The following is a 7,009-nucleotide window of genomic DNA, read 5'->3' as shown; positions in this document are numbered from 1 at the left end:
TCTCAGATGCTGATTTGGGAGGTTGGAATCTAGATAGAAAAAGCACAAGTGGAGGATGTCATCTACTTGATGGAAAATTAGTGAGCTGGCAGTCGAAGAAGCAAACTTGTTTTTCGATTTCCACAGCTGAAGTAGAATATGTTGCTGCTGCAGCTCGCACATCACAAATAATTTGGATTCAAAGTCAATTGCGTGATTATGCAATTAATATGAAGAAAATTCCTTTATATTGTGATTCTCAAAGTGCAATACATATTTGTCATAATCCTGTGCAGCATTCGAAGACCAAGCACATTGCTCTTCGTTATCATTTCATAAAAGATCATGTGGAGGATGGAAATATTGAAGTGCATTTCGTGAAAACTACTACTGATCAATTGGTTCATATTTTCACGAAACCATTAGATGAAAAATCTTTTGTGAGAATTTTAGGAGGACTTGGAATGATCGAAGGGAATTTTGTTCCAGGGAACAAGGAATGATGGTTTCGAATGTATAACAAAGAAGTGTTATACAAATGTGTCGATTCAGAGGCAAAAATGTTTCATTTAGAGGCTGATCGTATTAACCATTCAAAGGTTACTGTTCATAGTCAACGTATCGACCCCCTTCGAATTCGACAACATGTCACATTTCATTAGTTGACAAAATTTTTGTTTATTTGTCAAAGTTTCGTTAGTTTGTAAAATTTCTTTTGGAAAACCTTTCAAAAACAACAAAAATATTTTCATTTGTTTTGTCTTTTATTTTCGAAAAATCAAAAACAACAAAAAGATTTTATTTTTTTTGTCTTTTATTTTCGAAAAATCAAAAACAACAAAAAAAAAAAAATTTTGTCATTTTATTTTCGAAAAATCAAAAATTCCAAAAAGATTTTCTTTTGTTAATTGTTTTCTTTTTCGAAAAACGTCCAAAAACACAAAAATATTTTCTTTATTTTCGAAAAATCAAAAATATCAAAAAGATTTTTGTTATTTTGTTATTTGTTTTTCCATTGTGCAGGTTAAAGAACGGATAACAAGGGTCATGCTTGCGTTTCTAGGGTTAGGTAAAATTTTGAAAGTTTTGCACTAGTTAGGACGTCCCTAGAAGTATGTTGCAGCATGTCGACCGAAGCCTCCATAGACTCAATGCGTGTGTACGAAAGCCTGAATGAAATTATTCATACGAAAATTTCTTCCAAAGTTAGGCTTATATTCACATTAGTCAAATGAGCTACCTTTCTCTTCTCAACTGAGTTAAGAGTTTTCTGTTTGGTCCGAATATAACAGAGGTACAATTGATTTCGTGAACCAATCTTTTTCATCCACAAATTTCTTACACTTACATACACGAAGACATATGTCTAATAGATATTTGATTGAACCAATAAAGATTTAGACATATCACAACTCTGTGTTAATGATCTAACATCATGAGACCGTGATGAAAATGAAACCCAACCATACGAACTCATTTAAGGGGTTGACGGGGAACTATGTTCCAGTTTTAATGAAACCTTTGTTTCTGTACCATTTTTCGAAACTCTAAATCATATTCATTTCTTATGAGTGGTCTTGATCAAACTATCGAAGCCCACGATGTTTGTTACCCAACAGGATCCAGCACAAATATTTTTTTCATGAATATGATTTCAGTGTGAGTTTCATTTGCTTTCAAAGTCACTTTCAAAATAGTTGAAGCCATACTTGTCACTGACTACACTGGTCAAACAGGTAATTTCGGTTACAATTACTCACGTTATGTTTAGGTTGATATGTAACGAAATTGTAAACCACCCACGAAGCCTTGCAAAAGAAGCCCTTCGATACTTCTCTATAAGTATTCGATTGTAATTCACGGGAACATACACAAGCAGTTGATTATCTCTATTGTTAATTAACGAAGTAACCTTTGCCCGGGGTTAATTGCTTTTGTGTAAAAAAAAATTTGACATAACAAATCCAAATTTTCATTAATTTGCTTCTTATCTTATCTTTGGCACACTGCACTCACGAAATCCTTGAGGTTCTAGGTAATACCAACTCAGGATGATGATTTCGAACATCTGGCACATGACTTCGCTTTTCATCCCAAAAGTAAACGAGCCTTACCTCCATCTGAAGGTTCCTGGCATGTATAATTCTATTGGGATAAACGAACAGACTGTTTGACAAGACGATTTGTATTCAGTCCGGGTTTCAAGGCGATGTGATGGTTACTTTTTGACGCATGGCTACTTTATCAGCATAGTGGTGCGAGATTCAAGGTGCCACGTCGGATTTCCTTTAAAGCCAATCCCGCTTCAAATTCAACCTCTAGGGTTACATATAAAAGGGGAATCAAAGGGTTTTATCAGTTTACGCTTTCAACACTAAAATTCCCAAATTCTCTCCGCAAATTTATGATTCTTCTTCCAAGCTTCAACAAACCCTAATCATGGCCACTTCTGCTGATCTCAATGTTCACTCACAATACACTGAAGATATCACTTCTCAACTGATCATGAAGATTCTAGGGACGAACTATCAAGTCGAAGAGGATGTTTCTCTTTATCCAGATGAATTGAAGATGTTGGTGGTCGCGCTGAAAAGCTTTGTTCTATCGACTGTCATGTTCAATTCCTTTGTTGTACCACTTTCATGGCTTTCACAAGCAAGATCCACTGCAACTTAAAACAAAGAAATGAATATTATTACATTTCAACTGATGAATGAAAAGAAGATACGATTGTCCAAGAATATTTTTTGTCAGATTCTTGATATCCCTAATTCTCCACTTTATACTGATCTTTCTTCTGCTCAAGTTATCCCTATGTTTAACGAGATGGGTCATCAACCTCCACTCACCAAGATCAGTCATTTCAAGAAGTATGGACTTCCGATTGTTTGGAATTTTCTATTCGGCATCTTTCTACGCTACTTGACTGGTCGCAGTGTTGGCTTAGATAAAGGTCGAATGGAGGTTTATGCTATGGTAGCTGGCTTGTACTATGATATATTAGTGGATTACTCTACACAGCTGTGGAAGGAATTTCAGAAGAGTGTTGAAAACACGAATGTTTACCAAGGAATTTCGTGTGCAAGGTATTGGAGTTTGATTCTTCGTTATTTCTATGCCAAAGATAGAATTAAGGTGCCTGCTGGTGAAGAAACAGCTGAATTCATGAAATATCAATTTCCGAAGGAGGTTACTGATGATGCGGAAATTTTTACACATATTGCAAGGATTCCTGATGCAATGTTAAAGCGTGTTGATCCAACAAATTTGGTACTCATCGAGTCTTTTGAAACAATTAATCCTGATGATGAGTCTGGGAAGTTGTTGCCAAAAGAAGCAGTTGGTCCTTCGAAGAAGTCACGAAAATCAAAGAAGGATGCAACCACTACTCCTGAGAAACCTATTTAGGAGCCAAAGAAAACGAAATCACCAAAGAAACAGACGAAGCCAGAAGAACTAGTTTCGAGTGTTTTGGTTGAGCCGGTAGAACCTGTTAATGATGACCAAACAAAGGAACCCATCCCATCAAAATCAGGTATTTTTCAAAGAGTTAAAAAGAAGTCTCGTGGATCATTAAAGCTTTCAGATGGTTCGTTTAAGTCTTCTTCTACTATGGCTCACAAAACATATATGAATCATCTAGGAATTCTTATTCGTGAGGTTCCAGCTCCTGTTTCTCCTTCGTAAAAGAAACGAAGAGCTGAAGATGTGGCTACATATATTTCCAAGAAGAAGAAAAAGACACGAAAGTTGGTTATTCATGAAGAATCATCCGAAGGTGAGAAAGTTCCTGAAACACCTGAAGCAACTATTCTCCAATCCACATCTACTCCTGAGAAGACTAAGGTCATACCACCCGAAGTTTCGTTAACCGAGTTAGTTACTGAGCAAGTTCGAACTTCAGACATTAATACACACATATCTGATACGGTTGTAAATGTCAACATGGGTGAAGGAGATTACAATAAAGACATTTGTGTTACAACTCAAGTTATTCCTGAACCTTCTGTAATGGATACTTTAGTTTCCTTACCTCCTTTTGTCGTTCCTGTTTCGAACACTACCAATTCACCCACTTTTGCAACCATTCTTGATCAACCAATCACTACTTTGTTCTCATCACAAACTACTGATCCACTTCAATCTACTGAGGACACTAATATTGAAGAAGGGGGATTTGGAGGTACTTTTGAAGAGATGGAATTTGATGAAGAAGAAGAAACTTTCCCAGATAATATGTTAATGACGATGAAGCAGTTCAAGATTCTGAATAAAAAGATGAATTCGATTATTCAGTCCCAAGCTGACATGGGGGGAAATCAATCTATCTCAAGTTTGGAACTTGATGTTATGCTCAAAACATTCGAAGCCAGGATGGTTAGCAATGTTTCTGGAATGATTCAAGATTCTGAGTCTAGAATTTTGGAGAAGGTGGACCAACATGATAAGTGTAATGAGTTATGCATGAAATATCAATCTTCAAGTTTTCAGGGCGAAGTTCAAGATTTTCGAAGGGTGGCTAAAGAACGACATGTCTTGTTTGTTAAAGATGTGAAGCAAGTACGCGAAGATGTCAATTTCCAGATTTAAGAACTTCGTGAAGATATGCTCAAAGAGATTACTAGTGCTCAGCAAGACTATGCATCTCTCAATCAAAAGGTGGATATCATGTGTGATCCTGTCACAAAGTATGTTAAGATGTATGAAAGCTTGAGTCCTCAAGTAACTGAACTTTCTACTGATAACAGCCAAAGTTTTGAGGAGCTTAGTACTTTGTTGAAGGAGTTGAAAAAGTTATCTGTCACACCTGTTTCCTCTTCGATCATTACCCTAGAATACTTATCTCAAAAGTTTTCCCAATTCGAAGCTGTTTTGCATAAACAGTTGGCTCCGTTATCCAAGTTTTCTAGTCTTCTACCAACAGATGCCCCACCTGTTGTCACAGGGGTGCAAGGGGGAGAAAAGAAGGTTGGTGATGAGAAAGTTGGTGAGGTTTCGCATGAAACTGTTAAGACTGTTGGGAAAAATTTTTATACAAAGATTCCATCATCGAAGCCAATAGTCTGAATTGTTGGGCCTGTTACTTCAACGGTTGTTACCACAATGCCAATTTCCACGATGCCAATTCCAAGGCCAATTTCTAAAGGAATTATGATTGGTGAAGGTGGTAGTAGTTCGAAGCCAAAGGATACCGTTGATAGTTCTTCTCACAATGATAAAGGAAAAACGATTCTTATAGAAAAATCAAAAGAAGAAAAGAAAGCAGAAATCGAAGCTGAAATTGAGAAACAAAGGGTGATTCAGAGCATTTTAAGTCTTCGTGCAAATGATCCACCAGGAATGAACAAGGGTGATCCAAGCAAGCATTACAACAACGAAACAACTGAAGCAAGAGTTTCATATAATCGTATGTATGCTTTTGAGAAGGTTCCAAAACAAAGCTATGTTGTTTTTAATTTTGATATGAAACAACTGGATTTTACAGTGAATGAAATGATGTTCATCATCGCTCAGTACAAGATTGCTGAGAAATTTGATAATGAAGATGATTCCACATATATGAAGCTAAGGTTTCATGTCGTTCTTGGGAAACTTCCAGAGGAAATATGGTCGCTTGTGAAAATAAAGAAGGTGATCTGCATTAAGAGAGATGTTCTGTTTGAGAACATGATGCAGAACTTTCGTTTTCATGTTGCAAGGGAGAATGTTTAAGAATGTGATTTTTTTGGAGCTGATTTTCCATTGATGAACTTGTATGATCTTATACAAGTTGCATTACTTTTGAAAGATAAAGATGCTTCCTATCTTCGAGAAACAGATCTAGAAGTGTTTCATCTTGGTCTTGACCACATCAAAATATTCATAGATAACTACTATGAATGTTTGGCTAACTGATGTGGAGTTGGCAACTACAAAGGGATTGGAAGTGAAAGTACCCATGGAACCAACGAAGACTCAACCTGAGTTAAACTGATGGGGAGATTTGCTTGAAGCCATTCGGTTTGGTCTTCACAGGAAAGGATAAAAATAGGAAGGCCAAGAGATTCCTATTCCAGGCATGCGAAGTAGAGAGATATACAACGTCCCAGTATACGAACTTTATTGTTCGTATGAATAGCTGCAAGAAGAATAACGAAGGGGACAAGAAAGAATTAAAGAAGATTATTTCCTGGTACTCAGAAATCTGAAGGGTGATGTTGTATGCTATACAGATTCTTTTGAACTGAAGAAGGTCGACATTATTACAAAGGGGGAGATTATAAGGGTCGAAGACCTGCTGTAATATGTCGAAGTCTTAATGTTATTTTACAAGGCAATTTTGTAACGAAGCTTAGATGTTTAGTCCTTGTAATTTTTTTTGTGCTTTCATGTTTCCTATAAATAGGGACATTACTTAGAGTTAGAGAAGAGTCCTTGTATGAACTTGTCTACGTTCTCTCTGTAACAATTGAAAGCATAATAGAGCTGAAACCAAATCATATTTACATCTAGTGTTCAAACTACATTCGTTTTACACTGATATTCGACACTTCATCAGTGTGTATTTGTGTGTTGCTTTGTCATTAGTATGCGATGATAGAGGAGATGAGAATGACTCGGTACCATGATATTTTAAGGGAGTGGATCCAACAGCTAGTTAGCATTTCTGATCATAAGACTCTTTCCAATTTATCAGAGGTTGCCAGAGATAGAGAGCTAGAGTTGGATACCCAACAATGGAAGAAAAAATAGGATCATGTTTATTCGGCAGTATCAATAGTCTAGAAGACCATAGTGATGGACGTTGGGTTAGGAGATCATGGGATTCACAGATTTTGTGGTAGGTGTGGCCTGACATATTGGGGTGTTTGTCGTGTGTTATTACAGCCAGGACTGTAGTCAGAGAGAGTCGAGGGTATTTTCCTTTTAAATTCATTCAGGCCATGTTAAGGTTGATTGTCTACATAGAGTATATTTGATGGTTTTCGATCCAACACCTTTAGCTTGGTAGTTAACGGATAAATGACATGGGAATGTTGATGTCCCAAGG

Source organism: Lactuca virosa, chromosome 7, assembly GCF_052849685.1.
Source record: "Lactuca virosa cultivar CGN04683 chromosome 7, Lactuca_virosa_CGN04683_v6, whole genome shotgun sequence".
In the NCBI taxonomy this organism is placed as follows: domain Eukaryota; kingdom Viridiplantae; phylum Streptophyta; class Magnoliopsida; order Asterales; family Asteraceae; genus Lactuca; species Lactuca virosa.
The sequence above is the reverse complement of the archived record's forward strand: the minus strand, read 5'-3'. Positions refer to the sequence as shown.